Raw genomic sequence first — 20,465 nt, 5'->3', positions numbered from 1 at the left:
TTTAGTTATTATCAAGTTTTTGAGATTAACCCATTTATGCATTTATCATATTACAGTCACTCTAGAACAGAAAATGATATAATTTATTATATCTTGTTTCATTAAGTAGTAGTCACTCATTCTCACTGATGATTGGTATTTCCTTGTATGATTATATCACAATTTATTTAACCATTCTACTGTTGATGGATATTTAGGGTGTTTTCAACTTAGGGCTATGACCAAGAATCCTGCTACAAACTTTCCTGAGTAAGTCTTTTGGTGTTCTATATATTGGGTGCAAGAATAGAATGGCAGGTCAAATGGCATTTATATTTTGCCAAGCAATTTTTCAAAGGAGCTGAATTATTTTAGTGAATAAGAGTCCCCATGCTCTACATTCTCATCAAAATTAGTAGAGCCAGTCTTGTAAAGTTTGATCATTCTGGTGGGTGTGTAGTACTACCTTATTTTGGTTTTTGTTTGAATTTCATTGATTACAAATGAGATTGAATACCTTTTCATATATTTATAACACTTTGAGTATTCTCTTGAAATTTTTGTTCAAGTATTTTGTCCATTCTTCTACTTGGTTGACTTTCATATTCTTATTTATTTGTAAGAATTCTTTGTATATTCTAAGTCATCTACATATTGGTATGTGTTTTTGTGCTTGAGATGCTATTAATGGTATAAAATATTCTGTAAAAATTTCCTCTAGAAGCCTTATGGTTTTTATTTTACATTTAACTGGAATTTCACTATATCCATAATGTGATGTAGAGAGGAAATATTCAATTCTTTCATACAGATATCCAATTTATTGAATTTATCAATTTCTAGAAAAACTCATACTTTTCTCTCTACACTCAGTGTCGCTTTGTCATAAAAAAATGACTACATGTATGTACCTCTATCTTTAATATATGAATATAAGGCTTTCTTGTTTTGATATTTATGCATCCTAAAGTTTGTATATGTCTTATGTTTTTATAAGTTTATACAAAATATCTTCTCATCTCTTGTAGTTTTGTTTTGTTTTGTTTTTTTACTCATAGTTTTATTCTTCTTAAAAAGTGTGTTGCTTGCTCCCAAATATTTGGAAATATTCTAATTATTTTGTAATTGATTCTCAGCTTTAATTCTAAGAAGATCAAAGGGAATAGTCTCTATGATTTTTATTAGTTTTAAATGTATTAATGTACTGAAGCTTAATAGCCCAGCATTAATCTGATGACAATTTAGTTATAAAGTTCTTTTTTTTGTGTCTATATGTTATAATTTTTCCTAAGACTTGATTTCCAACATTTCTGTTTCAACATTTCCTTTTATTTAAGGTATATTTTTTTCAAATAGTTTGTAGATGTGTTTTTCTTTTTCATTCAGTCTAACAACATTTTTCTTTAATGGGAAAATTTATATTGCTTACATTTAATTCAATAACTTCTATACATAGGTTTAAATATATCATCTTACTTTTTATTTCTAGTTTTTCGCACATATTCTATCTACCTTTCTTCCTAAAGCAACGGATAACAGGTTAGGCATTTATTCACTTGTAGTGATAACATTAGAGATCCTTTATTAGAATTGAGCATAAATTAGAATTTTACCACTTCCCAGATAATGATATGTTCTTAGAACACTTTATTTTCCTAACTCCTCTCGTTCATGTTATTATGTATAAATTTTAATTCTTGATATGGTTAAATACCTTGAGACATTTTTTGTATTATTATTTTCACTTAGGCTTACTCATATAGCCACCTTTTCCATTTTTCCTTTATTTTCCCCTACTTTTTATCCATTAACTGGTTTTCTTCTGCCTAAAAAAATTTTTTTCACATTTATTTTAACTCAGGTCTACTGGCAACAAATTCAATTTTGCTTGTATAAAAATATCTTTATCAGTCTTTTATTTAAAAAAATTTTTTTTTAAGATTTTACTTATTTATTCATGAGAGACATGGAGAGAGAGAGAGGCAGAGACAAAGGCAGAGGGAGAGGCAGGCTCCATGCATGCAGGGAGCCCGACGTGGGACTCGATTCTGGGTCTCCAGGATCACGCCCTGGGCTGAAGGCGGCACTAAACTGCTGAGCCACCTGGGCTGCCCTTCTTCAATCTTTTAAAGGTTATTTTTACTTAGTTCATAAATCTAAATTGGCAGATTTTTTTTCTCCACACTTTAAAGATGACATTTCATTTTCTCTTCTATTGTTTTTATTAAAAATTTAATTCATTTTTTTAAAAGATTTTATTTATTTATTCATGAGAGACACACAGATAGAGGCTGAGACATAAACAAAGGGAGAGGCAGGCTCTCTATAGGGAGTCCGATGTGGGACTCGATCCCAGGACCCTGGGATCACAAACTGAGCCAAAGGCAGATGCTCAACCACTGAGCCTGGTTGGCCAGGCTCTCCAAAAATTCAGTTCTGCTTAGCTTTTTAGTACTTATCTTCTTGGCTTCTAAGCCTCTTGCTCTCTGCAGTTTAGGACTCAGCAAATGCCCCAAAGGAAAAACTGTCATAGACTGTGTGGGCTTTCTTCTTTCCATCTCCCTTCTGTCTATAACCTTGGGTTCCCAAATCTCAGGTGTTTTGGGACTTTCAAGCTCCAATTTTTGTCTCCTTAACCTCATAGATTGTTCAAAACTTTACTGGCTTCTTTGTCTCCTTAATCTCATAAGATTGTTCAAAACTTTACTGGCTTCTCAGGCTTCTCAGCGGACTTATCCTTGGCTTCTGAGGCTCTCATTGTGGGCTTCTTAAGAGTCAATAAATGGTCTCCAGCAGAAAGCAATGTGTAGAATGTTGGCCCAAGTCAATAAGATTCTCTTCTTTCCAAGACCAGACTAATAGAGCCTTATTGCTTGATAGGCCCTCTGAAATTTTTAAATATAAATATACATTTTTTGTATTTATATATATCTTTATATAAATATATCTATTTATTTATTTTTTAAAGATTGTATTTATTAATTCATGAGAGGCACACACACAGAGAGGTAGAGACACAGGCAGAGGGAGAAGCAGGCTCCATGCAGGAAGCCCGATGTGGGACTCGATCCCAGGACTCCAGGCCTAACTCCTGGGCCTAACGCAGGTGCTAAACTGCCACGCCACCCAGGGATCCCTATCTATTTAAAATTCAGCTGTTGTGGTTGTTCTCCCTAGAAGCACTGGTCTATGACAAACCATTCCACAGATCTGGAAGCAGAAGTCAAAATGTTTCTTGAAACTATCCTATTACATAATGGTCTCTTCATAAAGGTTATGGTACTAACAATCTAACAATTAGCAATCTAACTAACAATATGTTAGTATTAACGATCATTAGCTTTCCCTTCTAGTAGTAACATAATATATCCCTGTATTCATTGCCATCAGCCTGGCCATCTGACTTCAACTAGAACTTTGAAGAGGCAGTTTGTGGATTACCAAGCCTGTTTTCCTTCTGCCTGAGACCAACACTGATTCAGCTTAGGCTGAGTTTTCTTGTTCATTCGTTTGTTTGTATTTTAGATTTAATTAATTATTTGAGAGAGTACACAAGCAAGGGGAGGAGCTGAGGGAAAGCAAGAGAATCCCAAGCAGATTTCACAATGAGCACAGAGCCCAAAGCAGGGCTCCTTTTCAGGACCTATGAGATCATGACCTCATGATCTGAGCTGAAACTAAGAATCAGCTCATTTCTAAACACAGAAGAGTCTTCTGTTAAGATTTCCAAAGGCAAAGAAGATGGAATAGATCCCAATGTGTTTTTGACTTCGACCTTTTCCTAAAATATCCTATTATGTAAAGTCAGTCATCGAAGAATTAGCTTCTTTTACCGGAATATGTCATTCAAAAGATTTCTAAACTTCCTTTCATATCCAGTGGTAATGAAAATGTTTACCCTGACCCATTTATTTCATACAGTTACTAGAAGGCTTATATGAGGAAAATACTTTGAAGTAGAAGAAAGCTTCATACAAATGCAAGGTAGTAAAAACATATATACATATGTATCCTTTTATTTACAAGAAGATTAACCCCAATCAAATATTTCATTTTCTTTTAAAATATTTTTTAAAAATTTATATATTTATTTTAGGGGGAGAGGGAAAGAGAGAGAGAATCTTCAGCAGGCTCCCATGACCCCAAGATCATGGCCTGAGCTAAAACCAAGAGTCATACGCTTAACTGACTGAGCCACCCAGGCACCCCCAAACTGATTTTATTATTATTATTTTTTAAAGTAAGCTCTATGCCCAATGTGGGGCTTGAACTCATGATCCGCAGATCAAGAGTTGAAAGCTCTACTGAGCCAGCCAGGTGCCCAAAGCAGACTGACTTTTAATAGGTCTTATTATGCATTTTACTTTTCTACAGAAAAAAACACTCACTTAATGCTTGCACCTAGAAGGTACCAACCCCATCACCTTCCTTTGACAAATTGTTGTAAGGGAAGAATATTATACTATAGTTGGAAAAATGGGAGGAAGTTTCCATGAGACTAGTAAAGAAGATACATAATATTTCCCTGAAGGCATTTGAAGCCACTAAAGGACTTAACTTTGTTTCATTTTTATGTTTAATGACTGTTGATTTTCCCTATTATAAATGAATACATATTTGTCAAAACTATGAAAATTAGAGTACAATGTAAAGGGAAAATTTAGGTATTCATGTTCCATCTGTGTAGTGAAATTTTGTTAATATTTTAGTTATTTCTGCCCAGTATTTTTTTTCAAGCACATACATTATATATGTTCATATTTTACATTTATGTTCATGATTTAAATGTAGTTTGGTGTCCTGCTTTTCACTGAACTGTCTATCATGAACATTTCCTCCATATAAGTAAAATTTGTTTAAGGCCATTATTTATTAATTTTATATAATATTCCATTATTGGATTATTACAAATTTTTAAAGGTTTATTTATTTGAGAAAAAGAGAGAATAAGAATGAGGGGTTGGGGCAGAGAGAGAGGAAGAGAGAGAATCCCAAGTAGGCTCCATGCTCAGCAGTGGAGCCCAGCTCTGGACTGGATCTCAAGACCCTGAAATCATAACCTAAGCTGAAACCAACAGTCAGCCAATCAACCAGCTGAGCCACCCAGGGGCTCCCTATGCAATTTATATAATATCATAATATGTAATGAAAAAGTAGAGCTCATGGGTTGAATTTAGTTTTGACATACGTAATAAGCCCTAAAACATAAAGATATGATCACTCTCTTCCTAAGCTTACAATCTACACTATTAATCTAGAGGACTCAGAAACTAATGCAACAAAGGTTGCTTCTGTGAATCAACCTCCATTTACTTGTTGCTTTGTGCCCTACTATTTTCCTAGAATATTGGGCCTAGAATATGATTGGACAGAATGTTCTAAAGTTATATTTAAATATGTATGTATGTATGTATGTATGTATGTAGACTCCATAGCCCACGTGGAGCCCAATACAGGGCTTGAATTCACAACCATGAGATCAAGACTTGAGCTGAGATCAATAGCCAGATGCTTAACTAACCGAGCCACCCAGGCACCCCAAGTAATACTTCTTTATTGACACAAGCTTCTTCCTTATCTATTTTTTCAACATTTGTAGAAAAAAATATATATTGAGGAAAGTTAAGGAATACAATATAAGAAATAAATTAAAGACGCATTAAAATGTTTTCTTTGGTATTATAGCTTAGTAAAACTGATAAGAATACATATATATTTCAGTAACAGGGTATCCATATAAAATGAGAAGCTATCATTGTGCCCTTGTCCAACACTTGTAATATTGTGCTCACATTTAAGCCCTTCATGTTTGTTTTCAATCCACGGATTTACACTTTTCTTTCTAACTCATGAATCAGTTATTTACTCTGACTACTCTTCACTTGGTCCAGATCTGACTGCACAGAAGATCTGAATATAAGTGAAGATATGCATGCTTCAGCCTAATTTGATGAATGGGAATGCTTGATGCTGAAGTGGCTCAGAAGGGATCATTTTGGATTAGAAGGGAATAGTTATGGGGCATTGCCACCTGCAAATTTGTTCATGGCTTTGCCTGAGTTTACAGCTGAGCTTTGGGCTGAAAAGCTCTTAAACATGATTTATCAACAGCTTCAGAAGTCTCCATGGGGTCTGCACTAATTCAACCAGGACTTTCTGCTACTGAAAAGAATTTAAGCACCACTTTCCAAGGGCACTCATGACCTTCACAGATCAATTTAACAGGTCATTTCAAAGTTAGAAAACAAAAAAGCATTTTCAAGGCCATTCAATAAAGCATTTTTAATTTAATCTGTAGTCTCACTCACATTGTATCGCATCATACATGTTAGAATTTGTTTCCTTCCTACTTTCTGTGATATGATTTCTGTCACGGTTTTGTTGCAATGAGAAGATATTTTCTAAGCATTATAAAAATCTACCCATCATATTAGAACTTCATTTTGGGGCAGAATCTGTGTTCCATGTGAGATAGGAGAGGACCACAACTAAGATACTGCCAGCTATATGATCAAATATGTTTTTTTAGATTTTTATCTTTGTGACTTCCATTAATTGTCAAGGTAGGAATACTGCTCTCTTAGGTAAGCATAGGATGAAGCTGTTTGGTTGACAGGTTCAAATTCTAATAGTTTGAATTTATTTAACTAAATGTTCAAATATTACTTGAATGAATACATTTTAGAAAAATGAAATTTTCAGGATCCTGGATAGCACAGTCAGTTATGCATCCTACGCTTGGTCTTGGCTCAGGTCGTGATCTCAGGATCATGAGAAAGCCCTGCATTGGGCTCTGAGCTCCACATTGTCTACCTGTCCCTCTCTCCCTCTACTCCTCCCCCTGCTCTCTCTCTCTCTCTCTAAAATAATAAATAAATAGAATCTTAAAAAGAAGTCAATCTGCCTAATATTATCACATTATTTCAAAAGTTAGTGCTAATATACTTTACAAACAAACAAGTGCCTGTGCACAGGGCAAAACACTCCCAGGAGTCTAGCCATTGATATATCACTATCCCCTCATCCCATCAATTGCTATCTAGGTCTGCATCTATTAATTCATCAGAAATTCTCTTCTTCCTCCTTCTCCCCTGGAGAAATATCTCACAATCCTTAGACTCAATTGCTAGGTCTTCCATGAAAACTTTGCCAATAACCCCAAGCAAAGTTCTTCAGGTGTTTTTATGTACCACCTTTACTCCTTCCACCTGCTTGTATTAGAGCTCTCAAAGCATCATGTTGTTTGTATTCACTGACCACATTTCATTTTCTTTCACCATGCCCTCTTTCCATTTTCACCCTCATTACCACCCTGCATCCTTCTCCGAGTTAAGCTCCAGTATGGAACAAGCAACATCAGCACAAACAGGGAGGCAACGTGCTGGGATGTAGAACTCTCAAAGACATATTAATGAAACAGAATCTAAAATACCCAGGGAGAGCCCATCATCTCCTCCAAGAGTGGCTGAACTCCTTTTTAGGAAGCAATTTTTGAGGTTTTGACCCTCAAAAGTAAACCACAAAAGGTGAACCTAAAGGGAGTCACTTTGAGAATTGCTTTGCCTGAGCTCTGTTTTCCAACTGACCATCTACATGCCTTTAGAGAACAAGGCGTAAAACATACCTACACGGAGCAAAAACAGCGCCGTATTTGGTACAGAATCCCTAGCCAGGAGCAAAAAGTATCTATTTCAAGACATTATTCCCTGTCTTTGGGGATTAAACCCAGCTATAGGCAAGTGTGGTTAAGGAAGATAAAAGATCCATTCTGGGTAAAAGACCACTAAAATATGATATTCAGAAGAATAGAAAAAAATAAGATCATCATAATCCTTCTGGTGTCCCCTGCTCCCACCCAGCATGGAACCTCTTGACTTTCATTGAGTATTCAATATATGATTATTGAATTAATTTTTTAAAATCACCTTAAGTGCGTTCTGGTGATATAAATACTAGTGTAAAAATTAAATTCCCATTTTGAGATATCTCAACTTCTCCACTCATTTATAGAAAACATGAATTTAGTAAGAAAGGAAAAACAAGCACACACCACTGGACTGTGCAGTTGAATCTGGTTCTATTTCCAACCCAAGTGGAACTTGCTTGTGATCTTAAAGCTTCAGCCTTTGTTACGCACTTGTTAAGAAGGAATACTGGCATAGAAGTTTTCTAATATCCAAGCCAATCATCTTAGCTACCGTAGGCTCTCCAAGGAAGAGATGGTGGGTATTTTTTTTGAGGCTGACAATAAGAAAAACAGGATGGAGGCTAAAACACAGCTTCATTTCCTCACTCCTTGGATTCCAGGATTCCTGGGTTAAAAATTGCTCCTCATCTTGCTTATAGAGCTTTTGACCTTGTCCTGCTTTGTCTGCAGAGAGAAGCCATGAGACTCCTTTCCTCCTGCGGTGAGGTTATACTAGCACTGAGATCGGATAGACCGTGACTCTAGACAAGGCTTTCAATTTCTCTTACTCTTATTTCTATGAAAAGAGTAACAGTAATATCTGCCAGACAGTGTTACTGTGAGGACTGTACTTTACTGTAATGCATGCAAGAGCTCATTGTAACCCTTGGCATATACTAAGAGCATAGTAAGTAAAATTAATTATTAGAATTATTACTAGATCTATTAGATTCCTAGGGCTACAATAACAAAGTAACACAAACTGGATGGCATAAATATTAGAAATTTATTGTCTCACAGTTCTGGAGTCTAAAAGTCTGAAATGAAGGTGTTGATAGGGCCATGCTCCCTCTGAAACCTGAAAAAGAATCCTTCTTGCCTCTTCTAACTTCCAGTGATTGCTAGCAATCCCTGGAATTTCTTGATTTGTGAATGCTCACTCCAATCTCTGCTTCTATTGTTACATATCCATTTTCTTCCTGTGTGTTTCTATCTCTGTGTCCCTTCTCCTCTCCTAATAAGGACACCAGTCACATTGGCTTAGGGTACAAAGAAATGACCTCATCTTTACATGAGTATCTCTGCAAACAGCTGATTTCCAAATAAGGCCAGGACTTAGTATTTCAAAATATCTTTTGGGGGAAGAGTACAATTCAGCCCTTAACAATGGAACTAGACTTAAGCATTGTCACCTGTCTAAATGTATACAACATGATTCAAGAGACCATCCCTCTGTAGGAATTTTCTGAAGAAAGCTAATTAAATGCACTCACAATACCCCAAGATTAAGTAAGAAATATGAATACAAATGCAAGGATAATTTGTTAAGAGTCTGTTGACAATAATGACGGCCTGTGTTTTCATTTTATCAGAGACTCTTCTTGGTCTACTGTCAGAGGTACCTTCTCTATCCACCTTGATGTCTTGGATTATTGTTTTTAACTTACAAACAACATATCTGGATTAGGGAAAACCTTACTAATTTATCTTTTCCACTCCAGAATCTTCCTCATCCAATATACTCTTCTTTTTTTTTTTTTTTCAATATACTCTTCTTATTGCAGACAGACCTCAAAACAAGTTGTTCTTTTCCAAAAGATTAGTGGCTCATTGACCCTTTCTTGCCTGGCACTCAAGGCCTGTTTACTGGTCAGCATTGGGGTTCACTCTCAGAATCCTTGGGTCTTGCCAATTTGGCCTTGGCTTTGCCATCTGGACTGAGCTTCTGCTCACTTTCAGGCCCATTCCCTCTCATATTTTATATATATATTCATATGATTTCTCTGTGCCAAACAACTATCCATCAACTTAAATCCTTTCATCCTTCAAGGTTTATATCCATTTCCACTTCCTTGAAGAAGAAATCACTGCAAATGCAAATTATTTAGCCTTCCTCTGTATCCCTATAGTTCTTACATCTATTCCACTGGTTTAGTACCTGTTCATTTGTGGTCTAGTAATGGCAAATACTTTTAAGATGTATGCTTTATTCCCAACATTATACAATGAAGTTCTCAAAGAAAGTAAAAATGTCTTATGTTTTTACCTAAATATACAATGTTTTGTATATATGAGATGCTGACTAATTCCTGTTTTGTTTGGCAGAACATTTACTCTGAGATTTAGGGTCTTACGGAAGGGACACCACAACTGGAATCACCTAGAAGAAATGTTTGTTGTCTCAGACTTTCACAACAGAGCCAACCAAGCTAAGTTTGATATTAGAGTTTGACTCAAAACATATTATGTGCACTGCAAACTCCTTTGAAGTCTTAGTAAAATTTGAGCCACAGTAGTTATTTCTAGGGAAAATTAATTTGCTATATAGAAAAAGAGAAAAGTACATCCTAATTGTTCTCTATGTCTTATTTTGAGGTTCTGGCCATGAAGTCAATTTAAGGACTGAGGTAAAAGAAGACGGATCTGGGGACCCCTGGGTTGCTCAGTGGTTGAGTGTCTGCCTTTGGCTCAGGTCGTGATCCCGGGGTCCTGGAATGGAGTCCCACACCAGGATCCCTGCGGGAAACCTGGTCTCCCTCTTCCTATGTCTCTGCCTCTTTCTCTGTGTCTCTCATGAATAAAATAAAAACTTAAAAAAAAAATTAAGAGGGGTCTGACTGAAGAAATCTCTCAGCGGCTCCCATAAGCAGGCTACAGATCTGAATACTCTGTTCAGTATCTGAGGTTTTCCTCCAGTAAAAATGCACCTGGAATGATTGACTAGTTTTTCCAGTGTTCTCTATGTGGTGTATTTTAATCAGCAGTACAATTTAGCAGCTGCATTAATTAATTAGCACATTAATCAGGAGAGCATTTTAGCAGCTAATCCCTAGCAAACTAGCAGTTTGTGATAAAATTTTAGCAGCAGGAGAACAAGCAGCATACCAAGTTATTTTTCAATGTTATCATCACTGTGGGCCTAGCAAGGGCTGAAATTATGCAACCAAATTGAAACCTTTCCTAAAATATACTTATGCAGGGCACATTTGAGAAATTGTATGCTTCACGTAGAAAGGTTTAACAATTACTACTTTTCTGTACAAAGCAGCAGTTCTGAAGAAAACTGTCAGGCTCTCCAGGAAACAAACTCTCTAAGCGTTCTTAAAATAGTCCTTGTGTAACTTCAGATGAATTCAAGGTTCCTCTTCCAGTAGCAAGATTACTTATGCAATAATGAGAAGTTTCAAGATATTATAGTTACTTATGTTAGAGCGATTAAGAAGGGAATACTTGCCTTAGCAATGAAACTGTTGCAAGTCTAATTTTTAGTTCTTTAAAACCTTTACAGTGAACCGTATACTTGAGAAGGGCAAAGAAAACAAATTTCTTCCAATACAATGTTTAGAGATAAATGCATGTAGCACCACAGCCAAATGTAATGTACTTTTGATGAAATATAAATTGGAAGATTTCACATGGAAACATCACTCCTTTTTTGTTTCGTTATATCCAAAATGCAGTGACATGTGCTTTTATTGAATCCATGCATATTGAATTCCACATGTTCAAAATTTAAAATTTGACTGAAAAGTCCCACAGGCCGATATGAAAACTTCCCTTCCTTTATGAAGCCTGGGGATATTGAATTCTTACATACTGCAATCTATTAGCCTGAACTGTAAGGCAGTTCTTTATCTTCCCAGCATTTCCTGGGAGAAACCAGCTTTCTTTCATGACTCCACATCACTTTCTCAACCTCAGAATGAAGAGGGTCAGGGTAACTGAGGGAGCATGTGCTGGCTAAGCATTTCCTTACATTTCAAACTCTTGTTATATTGATTTTTCCCTCTGGTTCATGGAAATTGCACTCTATTTAAATCATATACTACAACTTGGAAGAATTTTAATTTCCACTCTGCCTTTTGTCTCCATTTATAAATTGCATTTTTATCTCTCAATCTTATGCCCTCTCTTTATAAAATTTTTGGCTCCTCACAACATATTTATCAGCAGTTCCACTCCAAGCCCAAAGAAATTCCAAAATCTGGGGAAATACAAATGAGAATGAGGTACAAAAAAAAAATAAAAGTATAAATTACAGCACTTAGTGAGGATGTGAATGAGCTATTTTCTTATAAATGCCTTATAAATAAAAGTACTGGTTAAGGGCTACCCATGCAACTCCATCTACAGTTCTTTGGAGACAATGTCATGTCTTGTAGATTCCTACATGCGTAGGTTGAAATTTATGCATACCTTTTGTCACAGCTAAAATCATTGTAATTATGTTGTTAGTGCATTACTTGGCTTCATTTGTGAGCACAGTATTTGTTACCAATAAATGGCTTATGGATGAAAAACCTCTTTTAACTATGAGTCACCTTCTATTGATGTAATCCTTCTTTCTTTATGAACTTTTATAATTAACATCAAGTTTGCCTGGGCTCACATTCTATCTCACTGACTGAATTTCCTATTCCCTTCTGCACTGTGAATGTGAGTACACGTACACACATTGATGTAAACACACACACACACACACACAATCACACACATACATACAAATACCAACCTTCCTCTGTACTATCCATTTGAGGGGACTCTGGTGGAGTACTGATTCGTGTTGCCCTTTACAAAACCATTGAGTGTTGCAACACTCACTTGCTCTCTCCCTTGTGGCGGATTTTTATATTAAAATCTGGATTAAGACCAAACTTGACATCCTCCATTGACTGGATCAGTGTACCTATAAGAGAGATTGATTAAATTAATTTGTTTATTTAACAAATATTTTTTGAGAATGCAACATACATGGCTTTGGTCAGAATTTGTTATCTGGTCTAATATAATACATCCAACCTGCCTTGCTGACTTTGGTAAACTTCCTCTACCACTGAACTCATCTTTCACACTGTTGTTAGAATGATCTCCATAAAACATAAATCTGATTGTATTACTCCCCTACATAAAATTGTTAAATGGGCTTTTATAACACATACGATAAAAGTCAACCCCTGCAGGATGGCCTACCACATCCTTTAGCTCTGGCCCTTGTTTACCTCTATCATACCATCTTGTTATGTTCATTAATTTTATGTGTCAAACCTACTGGTCTTAGGGATCCCATAAAACATTATTTTGTAAATAAGCGTTATTTACAAATGGTGGTAAAAGATTAATTCTAGGTGTGTCTGTGAGGGTATCTCTAGAGGAGATTAGTGTTTAAATCAGTAGACTGAGTAAGGATAGCATTCACTGATGTCGATGGGCTTTATCCAACCTGTTGAGGGCCTGAAGAGAACAAAATGTGGTGGAAGGGTGAATTTGATCTGTCTGCTTAAGCTAAGACTTCATTTTCCCTACCCCTGGACATAATACTTCTGGTTCTCAGGCTTTTGGACTCAGACCAGGTCTTATACCATGGGCCCACCAGTTCTCAGGGCTGTGGACTTAGACTGAATTACACCATTGACTTTCTTCGTTCTTCAACTTGCAGATAGTAAATTATGGTGCTATTAGATCTCCATAACCATGTGAGCCAATGCCTAAAAAAAATCTCCTCTTATATCTATTTATCTGTCTACCTACCTATCTATCCATCCACCCATCTATCCTATTAGTTCTGTTTCTCTGGAGAACCTTGACTAATAGATACCTCTAGTCATCCCTCTGCACAAATCCCCCATTCCAGTTTATTCCATGAGTGGAATGGAATAATTGGAAGTCTGCTTCCCAACACACTATACTCTCTTACTCCCGTGCCTTGTGGACGCTCTTCCCTAAATACAGAGTGCTTTTTCTCTCCTTATTCTCTCCTTGTGCTGTATAACACACGTTCATTTTATATAGTGATTCAACAGTTCCATATATTACTCACTACTCATCAAGATAAGTGTACTTTTAATCCCCTTCACCTATTTCTCCCATCTCCTCATTCCTTTCCCCTCTGCTAGCCATCTGTTCTCTATAGTTGAGTCTGTTTTTTAGTTCCTTTCTCTCTCTTTTCCTTTGTTCATTTGTTTTCTTTTGTTTTATATATTCCACATATGAGTGAAATCATATGGTATTTGTCATATGGTATTTGGCTTACTTCACTTAGCATTATACTCTCTAGCTCCATCCATATTGTTGCAAATGGCAAGATTTCATTCTTTTCTTTATGGCTGAATAATGTCACATGTTTATTTTTTAAGACTCACATCTGATATCAGCTATTCCTCCCCAACACATTCTGTCCTGAAGTAGACCTATATTAGTTGACATCTATGTGGCAAACCTATATTAGTTGCTTCCTTGCACCAATAGAATTCTAGCTTTCTTCACAGAAGTTACTACATTTAACTTTAATGATTTTCTTGTCATCAATTTTACCCAGTATACTGTGAATCCCTTAATGTCAGGGACTGTCTTTCATTCTTTTTTCCCCAACACTTTGCAAAAAGCCAAGTATATTAATTCCTAATGATGCTGGTTGAATAAGAGTAATTTGTGGTGAGAAGTAGAGGGTGGTATCAACCTGGAGCACAGGCTGTTGTTGAAGGTTTGGGGTCCCAGGATGGAATAAATGGTGGTAGGAAGGAGAGGTGTTTTAAAAACATGAGTTGCAACCCTCAAAGTGATGCTGGAGAATTTTACAAAACTGGACTTTTGCAGATCTCATGAAGTCTATGACTAGAATTAGTAATAGAGTAAAATCCTCAGGCTACTATGGATTTATCTTACAGCTTCAAGACAAATCAACCTACTTTTGAACTCATTAAGGATAGCATACCTTCATTGTGCCTAAGCAATGGCAATTTGGGAACAATGAAATTTGTATCACCTCAGTGGTTGAATCTCTCAGAATAAGTGATGTAACTCATGAGATGCTAGCAAGAAAAGTCTCATCTCAGAGAAGGACAGTCCTATAACACAGATAAAACACCCACGACCCCTATTTTAGATGAGGAAATTAAAGCTCAGAGTCATTTAATGATTTTCCCAAAGTTGCACTGCTAATAAGTAGTAGATGTAGGTATCATACTTAATTCTGAAACTAAATCCACTGTGCTCTTTATGCCACAAACCATGTACCAACATCTTAAAAGTCACAAAAATAACCAGGTATTTGGACTAATAAAACTCATAACTGCTCCTGGATGTGTATGTGTCTAGGGGAGTGAGAGGTAGTGGGAGTGAGAGGTAATGGGGCAAAATTAATGAATACCGTTCTGACATTGAATCATTATTATTTTATATATATTAAAAATTTGGGGAACTAATTTCCAATTATTCATTAGCAGGAATAACTATACCTTTTCAGCCAGAAGTAAAGTGTCAACCAAGCTTTGCCTATTGCTTTTATGTCCTCTGAAGTTAATCTTTCCTGAAAATGGAAGATTGCTGGTTGGGCCAAGAGGAAAAATGACAGAGACTACACTGGGTAAGTACTTTGATTAGCTAATACAATAAAGTTACACTCAACAATAAATAGTGGGTTTTTTAAAGATTTTTTTAAATCTATTTATTCATTACAGAGAGAGAGAGAGAGAGAGAAAGAGAGGCAGAGGGAGAAGCAGGCTCCATGCAGGGGCCTGATATGGGACTCGATCCCAGGTCTCCAGGATCATACGGGCTGAAGGCGGCGTTAAACCTCGGGGCCACTGGGGCTGCCCTAAATGGTGGTTTTATATGGCTCCCTACTATGCCTATTATCAAATACTTTATAGAGAAAATCTCTCATGAGAGCAACAAGAAAACAGGGAGAGGTCCAGTAACTCAGGAGGAAAAACAGGAAGCTACAAGAGGTCGACAAAATGACAAAAGGCCACAAACAAAAACAAAATTCTGTCAATACAGAAAAAAAAAGGGGGGGGGGATCGAATTACTTATAATAGAACTCCATGTTAGAAATGAGGTAGAAATGATGGGAAAGAGGAAGCCACTTTGAACAATTATGCTTACCAGTGGCTTTGAAAAGATAGTCCAGTCACCTGGGTGGCTCAGTTGGTTGAACATCTGCCTTGGGCTCAGGTCATGGGATCGAGTCCCACAGCTGCCAACCACTCCCTGGTTGGCAGGGAGTCTGTTTCTCCCTCTGCCCCTTCTCTGCCCATGCTCACTCTCTTTCTCTCTCTCTCTCTCTCTCTCTCTCTCTCTCTCAAATAAATAATAAAAAAAGAAGAGACAGACCATCACTCAACAAAGGAGAAATGTGCACCCTAGCTTTATTGCTTTTATGCCAATGCTGAAAGAGCCCTGAGAATCTGACACCATTCAAACATTCTCTGGAGAACCCAAAATTATTTGCAAACTTAGTTGACTGATTTATTATAAGAAATTTCTTTCGAGATATAGGGTTAGAGATTCATAAATTAGAGCCAGTTATTTGGGGTCACCAACATGAGATTAAAAAATCACTCTTCAACATCTAGCCCACATTCTTAAGAGCCTGGTGTACACAGAATGCTAATGTAGGCATGGTGAGAATAACCATCAGCAGCAGAACTTGTCTTTAGTTGAATTTCCAAACCATGGTTTAAAATAGTGACCTGGGATGAGAAGGAGAATGACAATTCCGTCAGTTGTCACTGACAGACGTGGTGGACCCTCCACCAGGTCTGATCTTCATAACCAGCCTCAATAGTGGAAGTGAGAGGGGTGCCTGGGTAGCTCAGTTAGTTAAGCATCCAACTGTTGGTTTTGGTTCAGAACATGAACTTGGGGTCATGAGATCAAGCCACAAAACAGGTTCTGTGTTCTGCGTGAGATTTTCTCTCTCCCTCTGCCCCTCACCTCACTCTCTTTATCTCATTCTAAAAAAAAAAAAAAAAAAAAAAAAAAAAAGGAAGAAGAAGTGGAAATGAAGATGTTCCCAACTCTCATAGTAGAGGGAGAACTCCCACAAGCAACAGCATCTCTCCTCTGGCAGAAGACTGAGCAGTAACATGAAGCTCTGAGTTATCATGGAATCAATAAACTTCCTGTGCTTTTCTCTTGTAAGGACTGCCTGGCAGTTATTATTCTAATGAATCTAAATTTGATAGCAACAATATTCTAAAGGGTGTTGGTACTCTCTTATAGGCATAAACTTGTATAATTTCTGATCAACCATCTGTCACTAAAAAGCAAGATTAGCATGAAATCCTCAGCAAGAATTGTATAGGCAAATCACAGTGAAATAATTGAGCAGTTAATCTACTTGGGAAACACTTTTCCTACCAAGCAAATTTTATAAGTCAATCAACTTTATTAAATTGAGGATAAACAGCAAATAAGAGGGCATCGACTTCAACAGGCTCACTCAGTTGTAGAGTACACTTATTATCATCAACTATCACTCCTTAGTAATTGGAGGCAGGGCAAGTATCACTATAGATTAACTTCAAAGTCCTTAGGAGATTTCAGTGGGACAGAGGAAGGAGACTGTAATTTAAAGAACTGAAAGGATGAAGCACAAAGGCAAACGTTGCCAGCAATTCCACTGCTGAGACAAAAGTACAAAGAACCTTGAAGGGGAAAGACAGGAGGAGATTGCCAAAGTCAGAGAAGAAAATTCTGATAAAGCAAATCATTGGCAGGTAAATAAAAGATGAGTTGAAGATGTATAATTAGTAACAATCATGAGTTTCAATTAATAACAAAGCACTTAAGCTCAAAATAATATAGTTTTATTGATTACAATAATTCTCTTCTATACAAATGGGTTCAAAATACATATTAATGGATTTTTTCTTCCTTTCTTTTTTTTTTCTTCTTTCTTTTTTGCTCTTTTGTAGGCACTATCCCTTTATTCCAACTACCAGTTGCATTTGTCATTCCATTTTCTTGACCCACATTAAAATTAGGCAAGTATGAAATTAAAACTCCAAACATTTGCAAAAGCTATTTCAAATTCGGAGATTTATATCCCTTGTGAAATGGGATTTTGACTTTGATGCAGGTCTGGGATGCATTAGATCCCTAAGCACATTTCAATACAGATATGAAACAGGTAGGGTAGTGTGAGGGGTGAGTAATTTTTTTAAGTATCTGAAAGTCCTTTGTGACTAACTTTTCCAGGTTATTTATGTATGGAGCTTTTGACAAATTCTAAATAGGTTCTTTTCAAGTAAAGCAAAATGGACTCTATTTTCTTGGTAGCATTTAACTTATATAATGACATACAGGTGTTGGAAATAAGATACCTCTGTGATTCTGTCCAAACTCAGAATCTAATATAAGGTCATTAAATGCCCTCTAAACCCAGTGACAACATGAAAGGCATAGAAAAAGGCAGTCAATATACAGGTGCAGGGTATCTCCAGCTTGCTCTGAAATCCATGGTGGAGGGACTGTTTCATTATCACTTAGAATATAAAATGCCACCTTGATTAATATTTACTGAAAATAAATGCCTAGAAAGACCTTTCGTAAAGAGCAAAAATTTAGAAAGAGCTTGTAGTTTAGCAATAAAAATGTTCCACTTAATACAAATGAGGGCAGGGTCCCTATATACAAGGAGCTTTTAATTAAGCTGAGAAGAAATCTCGCACGTGATAAATCAAAGAACCCCTTTTTCATACTCACACACACACAAATACACACAAATCGAACTAAGTCAGAAAAAGTGTTTGCTTAAATTCTGTGGAGTATATTTAGAAGTGGGAATTTGTAGGCAGGCATACCTGGACTGCATCCCAGCTGACACTCACTGGGAGCATAATTGCCATCAACGTACCCTTCCTGAGCCTTGGTTTGTACCTCCTATCAAGGATTGCTGTGAAATTGAGGTGGGAATATGCAGAGTGCCTGATATACAGAAAAACACTCAATAGATACTAGTAACAAGAGGAGTCTGTCTTTAATGCAACATAAGATTCAATTCTGGAGCTCCAGATACCTTCAGTCCTCACTTCTTAAGTCCTTTAAGATGGCAAACTATAAGGAAAACGCTGAGTTAAAATTCATCTTCTCTACTGACACTCCCCATTACCACTGTCGCCGTCTCATATATTCCCTTCTCCTATTCAGACAGATGGTGGCCTATCATTTATCAAAATATGCTCAGGAAAGGTGAAATCTCAATTGCACTCCAAACTTTCTCCAAAATCTGCCTTCTGGTTTGTATTCTTAACACTCATCCTCTCCACTAGATCCTTCCTTTCAATCCACCATCATATCCATGAACTCCCCACATATAAACAAACCGAAATCTAGCCTCCATTCCGCAACCCACTAGTTCTTACTACCTTTTCCTTTTCCCCATCACCAATCTCCAGTGGAATGCGTCTCACATCAATCCTCTTCACCTGTAATGAATTCCAGTTCAAATCATCCAAATATATCCTATAGGCTCATGATTAGCTTCTCCATACCAGGTCCTGCTAAAAGGATTTTCACTTTCACTTTGTTCTTTTCCTTCTACCACCACATGAGTGATTGCCTCATCATCAACCAATTGCTCTTCACATGCCAATGAAGATAGAATCTAAACAGAATATCGGATAGAGACATTTGTTTATATTCAGGCCATCCTGCTACTTCTTGCAGCAAAGTTTTCCAGCCCCTGGCACATTGTCTTCTTGATCTCTGTGATTACGTTTGCTTCAGTTGTTTTATCCTTGCCACCTTGTAAGCATTTCCATCACTGTCAACCGGGGCTTCCCTGGGTGGTGTTTCTGCCCCATTTACTCAGTGAGGAAAGGGCCTCTGATCCATTTGCAATTACCAGTAGACTTTCTTCAGGCTACATGAGCTACTGCCCAATCTGATATCCTTTATATTTTCAAATGAACTGCAATCCTGCCTGGATTTTCTTGTCATTTTTATCAAATTTCAATGATATCATGAGAGCTATCCAAAAAAAAAAACAACAACAACTTTGCATATAATCCAACTCTATGAATGTTCAAAGTTATTGAAAGCATTGATGAGATGTGATATCACTTGCAACTGAGTATGAGTTAACTGTGCCTTGGTTTACAAATGTTTCCAATATCATATCATATCATACAGAAACATCCTGTTTCTGTAATATCACAGAATGCTTTCATGCAAAAAAAAAAAAAAAAAAAAAGGCAATACAGGTCCACTGGTATATGCTTCAATTCTCCACTTTTGTTAGTAAAAGCAGCCTGTATTCTTCTCTGCACAGACATAGCTGGGCAATTTAGGAGCTGATCTCCTTTAGTAAGTATCCTTATGTAAAAAAAAAAAAAAAAAAAAAAAGCAATTGAAGTCCAACTAGAGATGTGGGGATCTTTTGCTTAAGTTTTTATTTTAATTCCAGTTAGTTAACAGACAGTGTAATAAGTTTCAGATGTGCAATATAATGATTCAACAATTCCCTATATCACAGGGTTGCTCATCACAGTGAGTGCCCTCCTAGATGCCCGTTACCCACACCCCCCACCCACCTCCCTTCTGGTGATATGGGATGTGCTTTTTACCACAGTTAAAAATAAACTTAAAAGATAAAAGGAGAACAAAAAACTAATAATATCGTACAACTAAAAATACATATATTTGAGCCTAAATACCTTTAATTCCACACCACAATTGTATTTAATTTTCTACCTGTAACTATACTTAAAGTCTTGTTACATAAGATATGTAAGCTACAGAGTGCTAAAATAAACTATGGAAGATGGTTAAATACTGGTCAATTTGAAGAGGGAAA

General features: G+C 36.6%; 1 long non-coding RNA gene across 1 annotated transcript in view; it reads right to left on the bottom strand.

Moving 5' to 3' along the window:
- The window catches only part of LOC112670739 (uncharacterized), a 114,610-nt gene that overhangs the window by 16,027 nt on the left and 78,118 nt on the right, over positions 1 to 20,465 (bottom strand). Inside the window, exon 3 of the long non-coding RNA XR_007402108.1 lies at positions 12,399 to 12,572. This is a non-coding gene — a long non-coding RNA (uncharacterized LOC112670739). The remainder of the gene's footprint in view (positions 1 to 12,398; positions 12,573 to 20,465) is intronic.

Source organism: Canis lupus, chromosome 14 (assembly GCF_003254725.2).
Source record: "Canis lupus dingo isolate Sandy chromosome 14, ASM325472v2, whole genome shotgun sequence".
In the NCBI taxonomy this organism is placed as follows: Eukaryota; Metazoa; Chordata; class Mammalia; order Carnivora; family Canidae; genus Canis; species Canis lupus.
This window is presented reverse-complemented; position numbering and strand designations above follow the sequence as displayed.